The 19,860-nt window shown below is 58.1% G+C and overlaps 1 pseudogene; it reads left to right on the top strand.

Annotated features, from left to right (window-relative positions):
* The first annotated feature begins 1,715 nt into the window (after positions 1 to 1,715).
* LOC101127230 (proline-rich protein HaeIII subfamily 1-like) lies at positions 1,716 to 4,323 on the top strand (annotated as a pseudogene).
* Positions 4,324 to 19,860: the final 15,537 nt, after the last annotated feature.

The following is a 19,860-nucleotide window of genomic DNA, read 5'->3' on the forward strand; positions in this document are numbered from 1 at the left end:
GTGTGAGACTCCGTCTCACACTATAAAATTGCTTTTTATAAAAATTGCTTTTTATAAAAATGAAAGCTGTATAACAAGAACAATAATAAAAACAGTAAGTGTTGGTGAGGATGTGGAGAAATTGGAGCTCTCATACAATGCATGCGCCGTGAAAAACACATTAGCGGTTCTCAAAGAGCGAAGGGTAGAATTACCCAGCAGTTCCGCGCAGCCACACACCCAGAGAACTAGGGGCAGGAACACGAACAGTGTGCTCAACACGAGTTATTCCAAATCTTGACCACGACGATACTCACCACAGAGAAAAGGTGGAAACAACCCACGTGTCCATCCATAAATGAACAGAGAAACAAATGTGGTCCCTCCATACAATGGACTATGATTTAACGTTAAAAAGGAAGGAAATTCTGACGCACACCGCGCACAGATGGCCTGAAAACATTATGCTAAGTGACATGAGCCAGTCACAAAGGACAACGTCTGTCTGATTCCACTTATAAAACATCTAGAATAGGCAAGTACAGAAACAGAAAGTAGGTAAGAGGTTGCCAGGGGTTGGGGGGAGAGGGCAAGGCCAGGGGCTGGGGAGAGAGGGAAAAGGAAGGTGGTGCTTAATGGATAGTCTCTGGAATGACAAAAAAGTTCTGCAAACGGATAGTGTTGAGAGTCTCACAACATGGTAAATGTACTCAATGCCTTTGAAGTGTACACTTAAAAATGGTTAAAATGGCAAAATGTATCACAGTTTAAAAAATTATGGGCCAGGCATGGTGGCTCATGCCCATAATCCCAGCACTCTGGGAGGCCGAGGTGGGCCGATCACTTGAGGTCAGGAGTTTGAGACCAGCCTGGCCAACATGGTGAAACCCTGTCTCTACTAAAAATATAAGAAAATTAGCCAGGTGTGATAGTGGGTGCCTGTAATCCCAGCTACTTGGGAGGCTGAGGCAGGAGAATCCCTTGAACTCGAGAGGTGGAGCTTGCAGTGAGCCAAGATCACACCACTGCACTCTAGCCTGGGTAACAGAGCAAGACTCAGTCTCAAAAAAGAAAAGAAAAAAAAATGTAACTTACCCAAACCAGGCCGGGCGTGGTGGCTCATGCCTGTAATCCCAGCACTTTGGGAGGCCGAGGCGGGTGGATCATGAGGTCAGGAGATCGAGACCATCCTGGCCAACACGGTGAAACCCCATCTCTCCTAAAAATAGGAAAATTAGCTGGGCGTGGTGGCGGGCACCTGTAGTCCCATCTATTCGGGAGGCTGAGACAGGAGAATGGCGTGAACCCGGGAGGCGGAGCTTGCAGTGAGCAGAGTTTGCGCCACTGCACTCCAGCCTGGGTGACAGAATGAGACTCTGTCTCAAAAAAAAAAAAAAAAAAAAAAAAAAAAAAATTTAGCCAGGTGTGGTGGCATGCGTCTGTAGTCCCAGCCACTTGGGAGGCTGAGGTCGGAGCGTGGCTTGAGCCAGGGAGGTTGAGTCTGCCATGAGCCATAGTGGTGCCACTGCACTCCAGCCTGGGCCACAGAGCAAGACCCTGCCTTGAAAAAATTTTTTTTTTTTTAAATTTATAGCTGTAATTTCGGAAGCAGTGTGTGCACTGATACCTGCTCCAAGCATGCTCTTGGTCTGGATGCGGCAGGATTTCAGTTCCAGGAAGCAGCTATTCTCTGAGCTAGAACGCCGCTTCTCCCCAAGAGAAAGGGCAGCAATGCTTCACCGGGTGTGTGCCTAACAGTTCTCAATCCCACTGGGAGAGCGGCGAGGGAAGCATGGCTCATTCGGAATGGACACACAGAGGCGGCTCCAGCACAGAGGGGGGCTCTAGGCCCTGAAATGCTGTGCTCCTCCCAGGACACACAACTCCACGTGACGGGGATAACACGCGACACAGCTCCTGCATCGATGCTCCCCAGTTCCTGCCTGGCTGCTCCCCCAGCTCCTGCCTAGGTTCTCCCCTATATCCTGGCCTTATGCTCCCCAGTTCCTGCCTTTGTGCTCCCCCAGCACCCCCAACCCAGAGTGCTCCTTCCCTCTGGCCAGGCCCCCTTCCCAGCCCCGCCCCTTCGGGGCTCAGGCGGGAACCGAGCTGGCTTTTTCCTCCCAACCAGAGCAGCTCCCTCTGGTTCCCAGGTTGCCTGCCCTTCCAGCTGGGAACACCGGCCTTGCAGGGAGGGGCGGGGGTGCTCACCACGAGGCGGCCACACAGGGCGCGAAGGGGTCCCAAGGCCCACCCAGGAGGAGCGCCTGTCTTTCCGTTGCGGGCTGCGCGCGCTGCCCACGCGGCCACGCTTGGAGCCTGGCAGGAGGCCGCCATCCCGGCCACGGCCGCTGGAGGGCGGCCCCGCACCGCTCCTGCCTGCCGGTTCCCGCGGGAGGGCGCCTGTAGCGGGCGCCGGAGGTTGATCTGCTGGTTCACGCCAGGATTGCGAACCGGCGGCCGGAGCGGGAGGCCGCAGAGCCGAGTTCAGGTCGCAGTCCTGACCCACCTGGCGGCGACTTCCTGTCCCGCGGCTGTGCTGCAGCTCTCCAGGTTGGGGTGAAAATGCAGAAACGGTCCCGTGGACTAAGTCACGGACGTTCGTTTCTCACAGCGCCGCGTGCCTGCCTGCAGGCAACCGAGCCACGCACGCCGAGGCCGCCCCACCGCCCGGGGCCTGAACGGCGCGGCGCCGGCCCAGACCGGCAGCCCCCTCGGATCCTAAGACCTCTGCACCGCAGCGCAGGTGTGGGGGTCCTCAGCCGGCGTCATCCCAGCAAGAGCCGAGAGCGCGAGCGCCACGCCTTCCCCCACCCTCTGCCCTGCGCCCCTGGCTGGCGGTCCCTCCTGCAGCAGCTGGCCTGGAATTCGGGCTGCGGAAGGGGCTGCACCCACGCGGGGCTCACGCCACGGATGTGGGCGCTGGGAGGGTCTCCGGCTGTTTCCTGGTGCTGCCCAAGAAGCAGGTTCCTCGGCCAAACCAGCCCCTGTTCTGGTGCCGGCCGGTGCCCTCAGTCTGCGGGCCTAGAGGCCAGAGTGCTGGCGGATGGGCAGGCCCTGACCACGCTGTCCTCCCTGGGAGCTTACTGGTGAGACGCTCGTCTGCCTCAGAGGGCCCAATAATGGTCACTTGACATGAAGGGACAGAGGTGGTCTGTCCAGGGTGACGGTGACCACTGTCCTGGCATGTGACGGAGCCCAGGCCCTGGGCAAGCGCCATGCTGAGAGGGGCTGGCCGCCCGCTGCCGGTGGCCTGACTCAGGAAACCTCGCTCCCCTGAGCGGCAGCTGGAGGAGAGGCAGCGGCAGTGGACCTCTGGGGACGGATTGGAGGGGTGGCCCTGCGGCCCTTGCTTGGGCAGGAGGGACGCTGCAGCAGCTGCTGGAGCTCCCAGGCAGGGGCTGTCCCTCGGTCAGCTGGGTCACAGAGCAGCCGGCGCCTGCGTCATTCTCAGCCTGCCCGAGGGGGAGGCTTCCGCTCCAGGTGGGTGACCCGGGGCCCTTGCTATTACCCCCACAATGTTTCCTCTTTCCTCTCTGCCTCCTCCAGCCTCCCTAAGCAGCCTCCTCTCTTTCTCTGCTGGAGCCTCCCAGCTTCCGGAGGCCTCCTTGTGAGAGCAATAAAATGCCTTTGAAAGGAGGCTGGGATGTCCAAAGGGTCATCACAGGGCTGGGGGCTGAGAAGCCCAGAGGTGGCTGGGTAGGAGACACAGGCCTTGGCGTGCTTTCAGGGGACACACAACAGGGACAGTCCCCACTGACTTTCCCCCCACTCCACCTCCACTAACTCACCTCCCTCTTGTCAACACGGGGGTCTCCTGCCCTGGAACATTCAGGGAAAGAGGTGCGTCTGAACCCCGCCTGGGGAGACAGCCGCCCTCAGGCTGTCCTCTTGGCTCCGCTCCCCTCTTTCCTCCTGTTCACCGCTCCCAGCCACCCCGATGGGGCCTGTTTAATTGACTCAATTTGTTCAACAGTAAAAACACTCCACAGATGTCAGCCTCCCAGCACCCCACCCCTGGGGAGCCGCAGACACCTGCCAAGCCTCTGGGGCTGGGAGTCCTTCCATGGGCCACTAACACCAGGATCTGGGGGAGGCCTCTGGGCCTGGGAGCTCGCGCGGGTGCCCCCGCTCACCAGACCAGAGCAGCCACTTCAGCCCAGGGACTGCTCCGTGAATGGCACCAGTGGCGTTCTGAACAGTGATCTGATGCAAATGTGTCCTTCTGAAGGATTTAATGTTTTCAGACTCCCAGGTCTGGGAGGATGACCTTGGAGATGAGGTCAAGCTACCATCCCAGGCCCAGGCCACTCACTGTCAGGGTCCCACCTTCTTCATCAACCTGGGCTTGGGAGGTTTTCCAGGTAATCAGTGCTGGGAGGGGGACTGAGGGCTCCCAGGGTCCTGATCCTGTCCCCTTCAGGGGAGAGGCCCCTCGCCTACAGATTGGGAGCCCTGCGTCCACAGCTTCAGCGCGGTGGCCCGTCCTACTCCCAGGGATGTGTGTGGCCACAGTCGCGCTGGGAGATGCTCTCAGGTGTTGTCTAAGGGAAGACGTGGGCCTGGAGGTCAGGAGACCCAGGCTGAACCCCTGACGCCCCTGCCCGGACCACAGCCCTCTCTCCCTGTGAAGGTCCCTGGTCCCTGGGGCCACCACTTTCCACCCCAGAGGGAGGCCCCTGCGATTGATTGATTGGTTGGTTGAGTGACTGAAGCAGGGGACGGTTTAGGGAGCATTTGCACAGCTGGCCAGGCTGTGACTGTGGGGGCCTCTGCCCACCCCCATCCAGCCCCACCTTGGACGAAGACGCCCCAGCCGTGATTAGGAGAAGGCTCACCCTGAAAACGGTCTCAGGTTAGAGTTACCAGGACACCTGCCTCTCCAGCTTGGGGGTCTCTCACGTGCCCGTCAGGCAAGATCGGGCCTATCATTGGCTTAGGTTTTAGGAAGTTCCCAAGCTCATTTGCCAAGGGCTGAGCTTCTCCATAACTCCCAGGACACAGGGAGAAGACAAGGGGAGGGAAACTGAGGGACGGAGATGAAAGCGCTCGTCCCAGCGAAGGACCCGCGCTTCAGGCGCTGGGCCCTGGCGGCAGTGAACAAGCTGGGGGTGGGGCGTCGGGCCGCGCCCCCGCCCTCCAGACCCCCAGCGCGGACCCCTGCTCGGGGGCGGGGGCGCTCACAGTCGCGCGAATCCGGAGGTGCGGAGAGAACAAAAGGGGCCCCGCCCCCTCCCCCGGGCCGGCCTGCCGCAGCCAATCTGCGCGGCCGCTATCGCTTCCGCTCTCTGACTGGCTGTGCGGCGGCCAATCGGGTGAGGGGGCCGCCAGCCCGTGCGGCCCCACGTGGGGCGGCGCGAGCTGCTGTTAGAGGACCGCAGCGGGCGGGGCGCGTGGTTCGATCGCGCGCTGCGCGCCTCGGGGACGCGGTCCGCGCCACCCCCAGCCGTCCCTGCCGTCCCGAGGCCCCCAGCGAGCGGCGCCTGGCTTCGGGCGCGCGGGGCTCGGGGCCATCGGCGGGTGCTGTGCGGTTCCCGGCTCGGAGGCGCTGGGCCGGCGTCGCGGCTGCCCCCTGCCCACGCGGGAGGGAAGCGAGCGGCGCTCAGGGACCAGGAGCGAAGGCCTTGCCACCTGGCGAGGCGGGGAGGCCAAGGTGGGCTGTGGAAGGAAGAGGCGGGCCTGCCGCTGGTGGTGGTGGGATCAATTCATTCATTCATTGAGTCCGTCATTGACACCTCCTACTCCAGAGCCCTCGGGACACAGACAGCGGTGGCCTCAGCGGAGGCTTGGGGGCTAGCCTCCCCCTAGTTTCCATTAGTCTCCCCTCCAAACTACTTCAAGTGGAACGTACAAGCATGTTTTTTGATATGGGCAATTGACACAGTCTTACATTTTTATGGCACCCTCAGACAGGGTATTTGAGGAGAGTTGAATAAATAGAAAATACGTGAATTAAAGGAGAGCTGTGCAGTACCCAGGGCCAGCAACAAAGGGGAGCTGTTACCCCCTGAGACCTGGAGGGCAGCTGGAGCCACAGGAGAGGCTGTCTCCAGGAGCCCTGACCTTGGAGAGGGACACACCGACCCGGCAGGGAGCAGCTGCTGCTGTACACTGACCTCACCCCTCCTGACTGCTTGGCTTGTCTACCAGCTACGCATCGGCTGAACTAGGTGGAGGCCCGGGAGCAAGGAGGCCCCATGGATCCTGTACCTACAGTCAGCTTCCCGGGGCACAGAGCAGGGGCTGGCATGGGGCAATGGGAAGGTGTCCAGCACCTGTTTTGAAGTGTGAATAAAAGCATCGTAGAAAATGTTGCTGTTTTGCTTTGTTTTGTGGATGTGTAGCCCATGCAGAGGCAGCCTAAGATGGGGCACGACCAGGCTGGGCCCCGCCTCTTGCAGATCCACTAGGAGCCACCCCAGAGCCAAGGGGACCTTCCTTGGAGGGTTTCCCATCCTGAAAGTGATGAGTCACAAAACGAGGCAGGACTGAGGACGAGGAATGCCCCGTGTCAGCACACGTGCACGGTGTTGTTCAGGCCCTCTTCCTGGGGGTCCTCCTGGCTGCTCCGATGCTTGCCCATCTTGGCAGCTGTCACAAGCCACTGCTGGGACTGTAATTCCCCGGGGCAGGGACTGATCCTGTTTGCTGTTGCCACTTCATGGGGCCTGTATCTGGAAGGACGATGAATCTGCCTGTGTGAGGCCTGAGATGGGGGCTTCCCTCTGAGGCACGGGACATGTATTCACTCATCAAACCTTCTCAGGGGAGCCTTTGTCTGCCAGGTTGGGCTTAGCCCCAGGAGCCCAAGGAAGAAAGGATGTAGTTCAGACTTGGAGACATGTGTGACCTAACAGTGCAGCCATGCACAAGTTCCTGATAAGGTGGCTCGGGCCCAGGTCCCCTGAGAGGCTCAGGAGGGGGAGGACTCTTGGATAATGAGGAGAGAGGGGGTGGCACTTGAGGTGGCTTTGAAGGGCAAGGAGGAGTAGGAGTGGTGGAGAAGCTGAAGAAAAGCAGGGGGCAAGGAGGTGCCACCATGGGGATCAGGGACGTGGCGTCCGGGGGAGTGTGGCTGTGCACAGCTGGGCCTCTGCCGCAGGCATCAGGAGGCTGGGGCGAGGCACCCCTGTCCCTGGCTTCTCCGCCTGTGGTATGGCGATGATGATAGGGTTGTTGGGCAGGGTGAGGGGATGTAGGTGACGTGCAGCACAGTGTCTTGGTAATTACAGGCTCGATAAATATACATGAGCTGTCATTATAAGCATTTGTTGCAGTTGAGGAGGTGGTGGTGGGCTTGGCTGGAGTGAGCTGCCTGTGGGGGGCTGTGAGGTTAGTGCGAGGATGGCTCTCTTTCAGGGACATGGAGGCTGCCTCTCGTTCCTGCAGCGCATGTGGCAGACATCACTAATCCATCAGCCACTCTCTCCCACGGAGCCCAGCGGTGGCCTCGGGCCCTCAGATCATTCTCTAGGCAGCCCCTGCTAATCAATCACAGCTGGCACACAGATGGCCCTGCCTGCCATCTCCAATTCCACCGACATCAAAAACTGGGATCTGGGCTGGGGGCGGTGGCTCATGCCTGTAATCCCAACACTTTGGGAGGCCAAGGTGGGCGGACTGCTTGAGCCCAAGGAGGAAGAAGCTGCAGTAAGCTGTGACTGCGCCACTGCACTCCAGCCTGGGGAACAGAGGGAGTCCGTCTCAAAAAATAAAATAAAAGGCCAGGCGCGGTGGCTCACACCTGTAATCCCAGCACTTTGGGAGGCTGAGGCAGGTGGATCATGAGGTCAGGAGATCGAGACCATCCTGTCTAACACGGTGAAACCCCGTCTCTATTAAAAATACAAAAGATTAGCCAGGCATGGTGGCGGGTGCCTGTAGTCTCTGCTACTTGGGAGGCTGTGGCGGGAGAATGGCATGAACCCAGGAGGTGGAGCTTGCAGTGAGCTGAGATCGTGCCACTGCAGTCCCGCATGGGCGAAAGAGCCGGACTCCGTCTCGAAAAAATAAATAAATAAATAAATAAATAAATAAATAAATAAATAAATAACATAAAATGAAAAAGTTGGGAATGGCTGGGAACCAGAACTGCCCCCCAACCCTGGGCCTGTTTCCCATGTGGAAGGGCGTCCTGGGCTGGTGGATGGGATTTTATTATTTTTTTGAGACAGGGTCTTACTCGGTTAGGCTGGAGTGCAGTGGCGTGATCTCGGCTTACCGCAACCTCCGCCGCCCAGGCTCAAGTGATCCTCCCACCTTAGCCTACCGAGTAGCTGGGACTACAGGCGCGCCACCATGCCCGGCTAATTTCTGTATTCTATTTTATTTTTGAGACAGAGTCTTGCTCTGTCGCCCAGGATGGAGTCCAATGGCACGATCTCGGATCACTGCAACCTCTGCATCCCAGGTTCAAGCGATTCTTCTGTCTCAGCCTCCCAAGTAGCTGGGACTACAGGTGCTGCCACCACACCTGGCTAATTTTTGTAGTTTTAGTAGAGACAGGGTCTCATCATGTTGGCCAGGCTGGCCGAGAACTCCTGACCTCAGGTAATCCGCCCTCCTCGGCCTCCCAAAGTGCTGGGATTACAAGCGTGAGCCACCACGCCCAGCCTAATTTCTGTATTTTTTGTAGAGGTGGGGTTTTGCTCTGTTACCCAGGCTAGTGTCAAACTCCTGAGTTCCAGCAATCTGCCTGCCTCGGCCTCCAAATGTGCTGGGATTACAGGTGCAAGCCACCACACCCAGCCTGGGATCTTGTTTAGGAGCAGAGAGCCTGGAGGGTTCAGAAGCCTGTCTCTAGAAGAGTGTCTGGCTTGAGTTTCAGGATGTGCAGGTGCCATTGGTGCTGTCGGAACAGCCCGGACCCAAAGCCAGGGAGGGAAACAGGATGGCACCTGTCAGGGTCACGAGAGAATGGACCAGAAGGAGGTGCTGGAGTACAGGAGCACTGGGCTGGGCCTGGGGACAGTGCAGAGCCCTGAGCCTCAGGGAGGGAAGCCCAAGCTGCCCTGAACAGGGGACAGAGGAGGAGGAACAAGGGCTGCATTGTTGGGCAGGTGACAATCAGGGGTTACAGGGATGACAGCGTCCTGTAGTCACACTCTGCAGTCTCAGACCACGCCTCCTCCATCTTTATATTCTTATTAAAAATGTGGGGCAGGCGCGGTGGCTCATGCCTGTAATCCCAGCATTTTGGGGGGCCGAGGCAAGCAGATCACTGGAGGCCAGGAGTTCGAGACCAGCTTGGCCAACATGGCGAAACCCCGTATCTACTAAAAATACAAAAAATTAGCCAGGCGTGGTGGTGGGTGCCTGTAGTTCCAGCTACTCGGGAGGCTGAGGCAGGAGAATGGCGTGAACCTGGAAGGCAGAGCTTGCAGTGAGCCGAGATCGTGCCACTGCACTCCAGCCTGGGCAACAGAGTGAGACTCTGTTTCCAAAAAATAAAAAAATAAAAAAAAAGTGAAGTAGGTGCACCAATCTTTTTTTTTTTTTGAGACAGAGTTTTGCTCTGTCGCCCAGGCTAGAGTGCAGTGGCACGATCTCGGCTCACTGCAAGCTCTGCCTCCCGGGTTCACCCTATTCTCCCGCCTCAGCCTCCCGAGTAGGTGGGACCACAGGCACCCGCCACAGCACCCAGCTAATCTTTTTTTGTATTTTTAGTAGAGACGGGGTTTCACCGTGTTAGCCAGGATGGTCTCGATCTCCTGACCTCGTTATCTGCCTGCCTCGGCCTCCCAAAGTGCTGGGATTACAGGCGTGAGCCACTGCGCCTGGCCAGGTGCACCAATCTTAAGCTGCAGATTACTGGACTTTCACATTCGTGCACACGATGGATCACTGGACTTTCACATTCGTGCACACCCGTGCAACCGCCAGCCCGGTCCAGAGAACTCCCAGCCCTCAGAGGCTCCCTAGTGCCCCCTCCCATGCAAGCCCGGGAGCGCTCTGCCACCCATCCTGGAGACTGCTCTGCCTGATCCTTAGTCCGCGCCAGCAGAGCTGTACAGCCGTCCTCTCCGAGGCTGGCGCCTTCACGCCGCACGATGCTGCCCCGTGTTTGCTGCGTTGCTGCGTCCTGCGTGTGTCTGTGGTTGTTCTCTTGCATTGCTGTGTTGTAGTCCGTTGTGTGGATGTAACACTTTATCTACCAAGTCTCTTGTTGACAGACATTTAGGTTATCTCCAAAGTCTGTGAATAGTGTTGCTACAAACATTCTAGTGTGTGTCTCCTCGTGCCCGACAGTGGGGGTTTCTGGTGGATGTTAGCAGACACTGCCAGCTCTGCAAGCCACTGTCCTGACCGCTGCTCCCACCCGCAGTGTGGGTGGGTTCTGATCGCCCCACATGGTGCCAGCACTGGGGACTGTCTGTCCTTTCCCACAGGCCAATCGGGGGGTGGGGGAGACACTCCACCTCTCCATCCTTCTGATGCCCCTGTGGATGGGAGACTTACTGGGGGGCCTGTGCCCCCACACAGCCACCAGCAAGCGCTGGGGCCGCTCCTGGAATGCCAGCCTCAGTTCCTTCCTCATGTTTGAAACCCGAGTTCAGAAAATGAAACGTGGCTGGGTGTGGGTCACCGGAAGGCCCCGAGGCCTGCAGCCTCAACGCAAGGTCAGGAAGGGGTCAGAGAAGACAATGGGGTGGAAGAAAAGGGCTGGGAGGGGGACTCTGGGCATTGGGGGAGGGTAGAGAGAGGGACAGGAGTGGCTGGGGCCGGGGTAGCCGAGGAAGGGGTGGGGAGGGTGGTGGGTCACGGAGTCAGCACTCACCAGGACGAGGTTCACCTGCCCAGGGTTCACTGGGTACCTGCTTGAGCCCAGACCCCCAGCCGGGAGCTGAGGATATAATGTGAATACCAGGCAGGGGCCCTGCCCTCACATTAGTGACAGTCCTGGGGAGGCAGCAATCAAATAAACCCACAACAAATACATAATTACAGGCTGTGCCAAGCGCTCTGTGCTGTGAGAGGGGCTGGCTTGGCAGCAACATCAAGCTGAGAGTGGACCTCAACCTCAGAGACCACAGGGCCCTGGGAGTCTCAAAGGGGGGTCCCAGCAGAACGGGGGTGGGGAGAAGAAGTGGAGAGTGGGACCCTCCAAGGGGGGGGTCCCAGCAGAACGAGAGCAGGGAGAAGTGGAGAGTGGATGTTGGGTGTGGGCCGGCAGGGCTGGTCACAGAGAAGAGCCAAAGAGACTGAGGGTAGACTGATGGGTAACCAACACAGACATCAGGATTAGATTCAGGCTCCACAGAAACAGCACAGAAATCGTAGTGACTTAAGGAAGGGGGATGTTTCTTATTCTTTTACTTAAGGCCTCCAGGGCCACTCTGACGCCTCTGGGATCATCAGGAACCCTGGCTCCTCTAGCTTGTTGCTCTGCCATCCTTCACTGTGGCTTCTTTCTCATGACCCAAAATAGCTGCTTAGGATCCAGCCATCACACCTACATTCCGACTAGCAGGAAGGAAGAGCACAGCCTTATGTTTAAGGATACTTTCTGCTGCACGTGACATTGCTGTTCACCCTCGTTGCCCAGAACTCAGACACATGGCTGCATCTAGTTGCAAGGCACGCTGGGAAATGTAATTTTCACTCTTAATGGCCAGGTGCCCAGTTACGAGTTGGGGGCTCTGTTACTGAGGAAAAAGCGGGGACAGGTACTGGGCAATATAGTTCCCCCCAACCCCTGGTAACTGGAAAGGAAGAGCTGATGCTGGAGAAAAGGTGCCAGCAGGCCCAGTGCTCAGCCACGTCTCCCATGAGCCATCCTGCTGCTGTCACCTTCCATGTCATTTTCATGGACTAGGAAATCAGGTCTCAGGAAGGCCAGTGGCCTGCCTGAGGGCCCACAGCAAGAGGCAGGCCAAGAGAAGCAGAACCGGCTAGGAACATTCCAGAACTTCCATCTATCTGGTGGGGAGAGGGCTCCAGACCATGAGGCCCCCACTGCTCTCTTCCCCGAGACACTCCTTCTTTCCGGGTCCCTGGATGAAAAAGGCTGTGACGTCACCACCTTAAGCAGCACACAGGTGTGGCCACAGACCCCTTCCCATCTTCCTGGAGCACAGCAGGCACAGCAGGGACCCACCACAGGGTGGCCACGCTCTGGATGGCCAGGTGTGCCCTCAACACTGGCAGCCCCCTGCCTCACGCAGAAGCCCAGGCGGAGGAGAGAAGAGGCTGGACCTGCCACTGCCCTCTATCCTGGCCTCAGCCCCATTTGGGCCCAAGGATAGCGTCCTCCCCAGCACCAGAGTTGGGTGTGATCCTCCCACCTTGGCCTCCCAAAGTGTTGGGATTATGGGTATGAACCACTGCACCCGACCCAGAGCGTTTTCTATGCACGCACAAGGGCTGCATTCACGCACACACGTATGGAACAGGACGGGATGTGGCTTTTGTGCTGCCACTGGCCCTGCTCACCTCCCTGGCTGAGTGGCTGGGCCGTCATTCATACTGGATCAGTGAGGTAGACCCTGCTGATGGAGGAGTGTCCAGTCCAGTCTTTTGAGGAGGTCTTTGTGTTGGGTACTTGTGGGTACTTGGGAGGGAGGGCTCCCGTCCCCCTTCGTCAGGCCTCAGTCGTTCCCACCTGCCACCACAGTGTTTGTGGGGCCCCGGGAACCTGGAGACACTCAGAGCACGCACTGTCACCAGGGGCAGTGGATCCATCGCCACTCCGTACAGGGCAGGGGTGGAGAGTGCCAAGACCCTTAGGATTCTAACTGATGGAATCAGCTCAAACGCCGTCAGCACAAAAGGAAGCTATGGCCGGAATGGCCTGGGCGGCGTGGGCCTCTGGGCCTCTGAGCCTCCGAGGACCCAGCTGTCGTCAGGGTTCTGTCTGTCTTTCCACTTGTCTCTGTGTTTCTGTCCCTTGCTCTTTCTGTGTGTGTTGGCGTCTGCTTCTCCACTGCAAACACGTGTTTCCCTATTCTTCAAGGGGAATAGGGGAGGAGAATGGGGGCATGACCCAGACAGGGCCAGGCCGGCTCGCTTCCAGTGTGGCTACCGAGGAGTGCAGGGTCCTTCCTCATTCCAGGAAAGGGCTTGCTCCCCTGGGCCAGGGGACACGGCCGTATGATCGTCCAGGCCCGGGGGTCGGTTAACAACTCTACTAGAACCACGTGGGTCAGGTGAGGGCAGTTCCAGCACGAAACAGGGGCATCTGTTACCAGGAGAAGGTGGCGGGAAGGCCTTGGGGCAGACACGGCAGCGGGGGCCACACTCGGCCCCCATGGGAGCCACACATTTCCCCTGACCCACTCCCACGACTCCAGGGCACCGTGCAGCCATCTGATGATCAATAAAAACACTCCCTTTCCCCCCAGGAGATGAGCCGGGCGGCTCAGCTGTACCTGCTGTCTGGGATGTCCACCTCCCTGAGTTCGGGTGAGGGTCTGCCGGGCGTCTGCAGCTGTGGAGTGGATGCTGGAATTACCCACTGCCAACCTACCTGACACCCAACAGCAGGGGAAGAAGAGGAAAGAAAATAAAATAGAAAGCACATAGCCCCAGGCAAGAAAGTCGAGGCGCCCTCCTTTTCCTCTGGGGGCCCCAAGCTGCCACTGGTATCGGCAGTGCCTTCACTCCTGACCTTACCACCGCTGACCTCGTCTCCAGCCAGAGCCTCGCACAGGTGGCTTCTTTCCCTGGTGGGATGACTGAACTTTTTTTTAAAATTTTTTTTTGAGATGGAGTCTCGCTCTGTCGCCCAGGCTGGAGTGCAGTGGCACGATCTCAGCTCATTGCAAGCTCCGTCTCCCGGGTTCACGCCATTCTCCTGCCTCAGCCTCCCGAGTAGCTGGCACTACAGGCACCCGCTACCAGGCCTGGCTAATTTTTTTCTATTTTTTAGTAGAGACGGGGTTTCACCATGTCAGCCAGGATGGTCTCAATCTCCTGACCTCGTGATCCGCCCGCCTTGGCCTCCCAAAGTGCTGGGATTACAGGCGGGAGCCACCGTGCCTGGTCCCAGTTTTATTCCTGGGGTGTCTGAGCCCCTGTGGCTCTTGCCCTCTTGGGGTTGCAGAGGTCTCCCACCAGTGCATCAGCATGTCATAGGTGTATGTTCTGAGGTCCCCAGCTCCACCCATGTCTCCTTGCCCAACTGCAGGCCGGAATGGCAACCACATACCCTCTTTCTCCTACTCACCTTGTGGCCCACGGAACATGAAATGGCTCCAGATCCCTGGGCTGTAACGATGTCTCCCTGTGGGTGCCGCACTGCAGACAGTGCAGCTCTGAGTCGGAACGGGAGGCAGAGCTTAAGGGCACTAGTGTGACAGTGAGAGGCTGAAACTCCTCCTCCAACTCCTGCCTCCTGAAGCCAGGACTGGAGCTTTTCCTGGCTTGTGGGGTGCCCTGCCTCAGACCAACCAGGTTGCGTGGCTCCTGGGCTGCAGATGCCAGGGACAGAGGGTGAGATGGGGAATGGCTGTGACTTAGCTCCTGGCTGTGCTTGTGCCTGGAAATGAGTTCCTTGGTTGCAGGGAGGGGGGTGGGGTTCCCTGAGCAGGTCTAGAGGCTCTCTAGGCCCACGGCATGACCTCATCCAGAGCAGAGCTTATTCTGATGAGGACAAGTTGCTGCCCATGCCATAACGGAAGGGACCAAAGTCATCAATGTGCCCCACAGCACTGCCAGGTGCCCGTGAAGCATGGCACCCTGCTGGGATTTCAGGTCCGTTGTGGCTTCTACAATTGAGCCTTCCTCAGTGGGAATCCAGACCAGCCACAGGGAGGGCAGTTTCAAGAGGGAGTGCCTGTGCTTGACCTTCCTCTCTGCACACTGCGAGTCCGTGGGGTGAGCTGCAGATTGGCTGGGGGGAGGGAGGTGATGGGCACCCCCGGGTGGGTCATGTGCCCACCTGACTCTGAAAAACTCTTCTGCAGTGGGGCTTCTGGTGGGCTCACACGGGCCTGCACATGCTCAGCCTCCAGCCACAGCCCAAATGCCTGCTGACCCTCCTCTTCCTCGAACTCCTCCAACTCCTGTCCCCGACTGGTTTGCCCTGTGTTTTTCCAAGTCCCTCACGTTTGGCCAGATGACCAGGCACTGCCCAGGACTCTGTAGGCCTCGGCCTTGAACATGGAGACGTCCGCTCAATGTGCTGCACTCTGGGAGGGTTGTCCTGCAAGGTGGGGCTGTGAGGGTGCAGCCATCCACTTGGGGCTGGGGCTGGCTCTGTAAAAGAGGCTGCTGCCTCCTTGGTCAACAGGTGATGAGGCTTCGCAGAGGCCATGGGTTTGAGGTGAGGGAGGGTCAGTGTAGCAGGAGTGGCCTCCAGCAGCTTCCTGAGCCTTAAGGGCCTGCATGGGCTCTTTCTGCCCCGTGATGGATGACTGAGTGCAGCTGCGTGCAGCCAGGTGGGCTGGGGAGACCCACTTTATGTTGAACAGCTGGCTTTCAAGGTCAACCGCCGTTGTGAAGGCGGGCTGCCAGATTTAATGAATAAAATACAGAAGCTGGGTGCAGGGCTCATGCCTGTAATACCAGCACTCTGGGAGGCTGAACCCAGGGTTCGAGGCTAGCCTGGGCAAAATAGCGAGACCCTCCCCCACCAAACTCTACAAAAAAATAAAATTAAAAAATTAGCTGGGCTTGGCACGTGCCTGTAATCCCAGCTACTTGGGAGGCTGAGGTGGGAGGATGGCTTGAGCCCAGGAGGTGGAGGCTGCAGTGAGCCAAGATCCCACCACTGCACCCCATCCCGGGCGACAGAGCGAAACCCTCTCTGTCTCTAAACAAATAAAACAGGACGTCAGGTTAATTTAAATTTCAGATAAAGAATGAATAATTTTTAGTATAAGCATACCCCTGATATTGCATGGAACATGCTTTTGTTACAAATTACTTGTTCTTCACCAGCAATGTGAATGACACCTCAGGCTCTACAACCCCAACCTGGACTCCGAAGTTCTGCCGCGGTGAGAGCCCAGCGCTGGGAGAAGAGAACGTGGCCGGTTAGCTGCAGGAGGCCGCAGGAAAAGCTGTGCGCTCATTGGGTCCCAGGGGTGAACTCTGATTGGCTCAGCTTAGGTCACATGCCCGGCCCAAAGCCAATCACGGTGGCAGAGGAAGCAGAGGTGTTGTGATTGGCCTGGCGTGGGTCATGTGACCGGAGAGTGGCATGGCTGTCCTCGGAGCCACGTGCGTGCATGGCGTGTCTCTGCCCCAGAGGAGGCTCTTCCTGCAGCTTCCGGGTCCCTGGGACAGTGGCCTCGGACACCCTCTGAAGGCTTTGGCTTTTCGGAGCCCTGCATGTCTGGGGGCAGCACTGTTTGCCCGCTGATCCTTCAGAATCCCCGGCTGCTCCACAGTGCTCAGCCCAGAGCAGAGGCTGCCTGGGCTCTGGTTGCGCGCAGCAGTGGGCGCTCGTCCCCTTCCTGTCCGGGCCCCCCGACATCACCTCTGGCCTTCTGCACCCTCGCTGTAGATTGGCTTTCCAACTCCACCCCCCAAAAAGACGGGCCGTAGTGGGGGCTTCCGGGAGCACCAGGCCAGGGGTGCTTTGCTCAGGACCAGAGTGGGGACTAACCGGGGCAGTGATGAAAAATGTAATTAGCCTGTCAGTGTGGAGTCTTCCCTCACTGCTCTGCTCACCGCCGGCCCCTGAGCCAGCCTGTTTCTTGTAAGTGAAAACAGATTTCCTGACAAGGGGCAAGATCATAAACTTGTTCAAAGGCTCCCAAATAAAAAGGGTGGTTTTAACTTTTCCCTCTCAGCAAACCAAATTGTAAGGAGGCTTCTAGACCATTCTGTCACCGCAGGAAGGGTTTGAGCCTGAGGCTCCTGACTGCTGGGAACCTTAGGGGAGAGGGGCTCTGGGAGGCGTCTGGTTTAGCCCACCCCACTGCCATCTGGAACACTTTTTCTCAGTGAAGTCCCAGCCCCTAGCCCCAGCCTCAGTGAGACCAGAGTTCCCACTGGCCTGCTAGCCAGTCTGCCCTGGGGCTGAGGGCCCAGGCCTAGAGGCTGTTCTCTGAGTCACTGTTTTCTGAGGTGACGCCAGTGGAAGACGAGTCCTACCTAGCAAGCCCCTAGTCCTCCCTTTCTCTGCAAGCTGCCTTAGCTCAACTTTTGTCTTCGGATTAAACTAGTTAAAGGAAGCAACTGTGGATGCCCCCCAGAAGTGCATTCTACTAGGGGCTGAGCTTCCTGGAAGGGCAACAGGACTGCTCCTCTCCCTGGGGGCCTGAAGCCAGATTCTTTGGCTTGCAGCTGCTCTGTACTGAGGAAGGGCCCTGTCCTGTACCCTTCGTGTGGCTTCTCAGAGTTCCTGGTGTGCTGGGTGCCAGGGCTTCTGTGTGCTGGCCTTCTTCCCTACTGGGCTCTGAGTTTCTTGGGGGTGTGGGCTTTGTGTAATCTTCTCAACACTGCATCCTGGTGCCTGGCACACAGTAGGTCTTGAGTTTGTATTAATACTTGTTGAAATGACGGACAGATGGATGGGCAGATGGACACAGGAATGGTTGTCTGAGAAGGAAACAAGATGTGGCCTTGCCAAGAACAGATCACGTCATCAGAGGTTGAGAACCAGCATGCACTGTCCCCTGCTTTGATGGGACAGGGACATCACAGGCCTATTCTGGTAGGATGACAGATTCTAGGATATCTGGGATAGGCTGGAGGTGTTGAGTTTCCCCACCAGCCCTGGGTATCGTGAGGGACCCTGCTGTCCTCTCTGTCCAGGGAGGCAGGACTGGAGATTTTCCCTGAACAGTAGGTGTTGGCCCAGGAAGCCTAGGGTGCTGTGTCAATCCCCTGCCTTTCCTTTCTGTAAATGGGTGCAGTCAGTCTCGGGAACCTCCAAAAAACAGACAGGAAACGCCCATCAGAGTGGGCCCCGCTGACTCTAAAGCACAGGATAGAGCCTGCCTGAGAACTCAATCTCAGCAAAGGAAAGGAGCAAAAGACACCAGAGGGATGTGGAATGTAAGAAAACAGATGCTTTTCCCAGTTCCGCGGCGACATCAGGCCCAAGACCATGTGGCATACTCATGGCAAACCCTGCTCTGGGCTCCGAGTGGCGGCTGTCCATGTCTGGTCTTTTTTTTTTTTTTTTTTTTCCTGAGACAGAGTTTCGCTCTTACTGCCCAGGCTGGAGTGCAATGGCGAGATCTCAGCTCACTGCAAACTCTGCCTCCCGGGTTCAGGCGATTCTCCTGCCTCAGCCTCTCAAGTAGCTGGGATTACAGGCATGCACCACCACGCCTGGCTAATTTTGTATTTTAAGTAGAGACGGGGTTTCACCATGTTAGCCAGGATGGTCTCGATCTCCTGACCTTGTGATCCACCCACCTCGGCCTCCCATGCTGGGATAACAGGCGTGAGCCACCGTGCCCGGCCTTAGTGTCTGCTCTTGGTCTGCTGCTTCTTCCTGCTTTGGGAGGCCTTTGCTCAGGCCCTCAGGAGTCCAGGGGCTGAATGGAAGCGGAAGTGTGTCTGGCCTTGGGAAGTGATGTAAGTGGCCCAAAAGCGTTGACTGCGGACGTGATCTCTGTGACGAGGCACTGACACAGAGCGGAGGCTTGGAGGCCAGCCCTGCTCCTCTTTCTGCCTGAACTGGGCCTCTCAAGCCTCCCTTGGGTGTGGGTGGGGACCCAAGGCCTGGGGGTTGAGGTTGTAGGCCAAGGGAAAGGGGCTGAGACCCCCATGCTGACTGGGCTCTGCCCGTGCATCCGTCCAGAAATCCCTTGGGCCACCTTTGGGCCTCATCCTGGTCTTATGGGTGGGGAAAGAGACTCAAGGTCTGTATTTCACAGACACGGACACTGAGGTCCTAGCCACTGCAAAGTCAGGCTGCACCTGCAGGCCTGGCCCCGGGGCTGCACCTCTACCCCACTGACCCGTTGCCCGGCCCAGCTCCCCACCTGAGACAGGGGCAGGCCTGGTCCCCCTGGCAGCTGTGCTGTGGTCCCAGGTGGGCACTGAGTGGTGGTTGGGCCTTGAACAACCCACCCACCCATCCCTGGGAAGCTCGCTCCCCTAGATGCGTCCTCGTCACCATTATGGCTCCAGGTAGCCTAAGGCGGGTTACAGAGGCTGCACCGATAGGGAGGGCACGGGAAGCTCAAGGCTGGGTCCTCTGGCTCTTAAAGGAGGGAGGTGCTGGCTTCTCACTGGGACTTCTGGGGAGCGGGAAAGGGTGGCTGTTGAGGGGAGAGTGGAGGCCGAGGGGCCCAGGTTCCTGGTAGGGGCTTGGCGGGAGATGGGGCCGTTCAAAGTTATTCCCCTGGGGTGCTGCCTCTGCTTGTTTTCTTAGCCCGCACCCAGGGGCCAGAGGCAGTTCCCTCCTCACCCTGCCTGGTACAGACTCAGGAGACCATCGAGGGGCCCACCCAGCATGGGCGTCCGGCCAGCTCCAGTGCCCGGTGACCCCGCGACGGCTGAGCGGTGCGGCTGCCTCTCCCCCACTCCCCGCCAACCCCCAGCAACCTCGCCAGGCCGGGGACGAACAATTAAAGCCCCCTGGTCCCCACTTGGTTTGTGGTATTAAAAACGAATTGCGATCAGCCAGGTTGTCATTTCTACCTGATAAAACATCACTTTTATTGATCTCACTCACCCAGCGCCAGCATTCATCTTGCTCCAGCATTTCACATAATGGCCCGTTTGTCTTGATCAAAGTGTAGTCTTGCATGTTTAACCCTTGGGGCTCCGCAGCTGTGCATGCCCAGCCCCACTGACTGTCCTTCCCACAACGCCCTGCCCTTTGCCCAGGGCCTGTTCTGGGGGCAGGCGGTTCTGGAAGGCAAGGATGGCCCTGTCTGAGATAAGGTGGGAGGACGAGGGGCAGAGAGGTGATGGAGGGGGAGAGTAGGACGGCGATGTTGCGGGGCCAGAGCCAGGCGTGAGTCCTGCCCTTAG

Source organism: Gorilla gorilla, chromosome 4, assembly GCF_029281585.2.
Source record: "Gorilla gorilla gorilla isolate KB3781 chromosome 4, NHGRI_mGorGor1-v2.1_pri, whole genome shotgun sequence".
NCBI classification, from domain to species: Eukaryota; Metazoa; Chordata; class Mammalia; order Primates; family Hominidae; genus Gorilla; species Gorilla gorilla.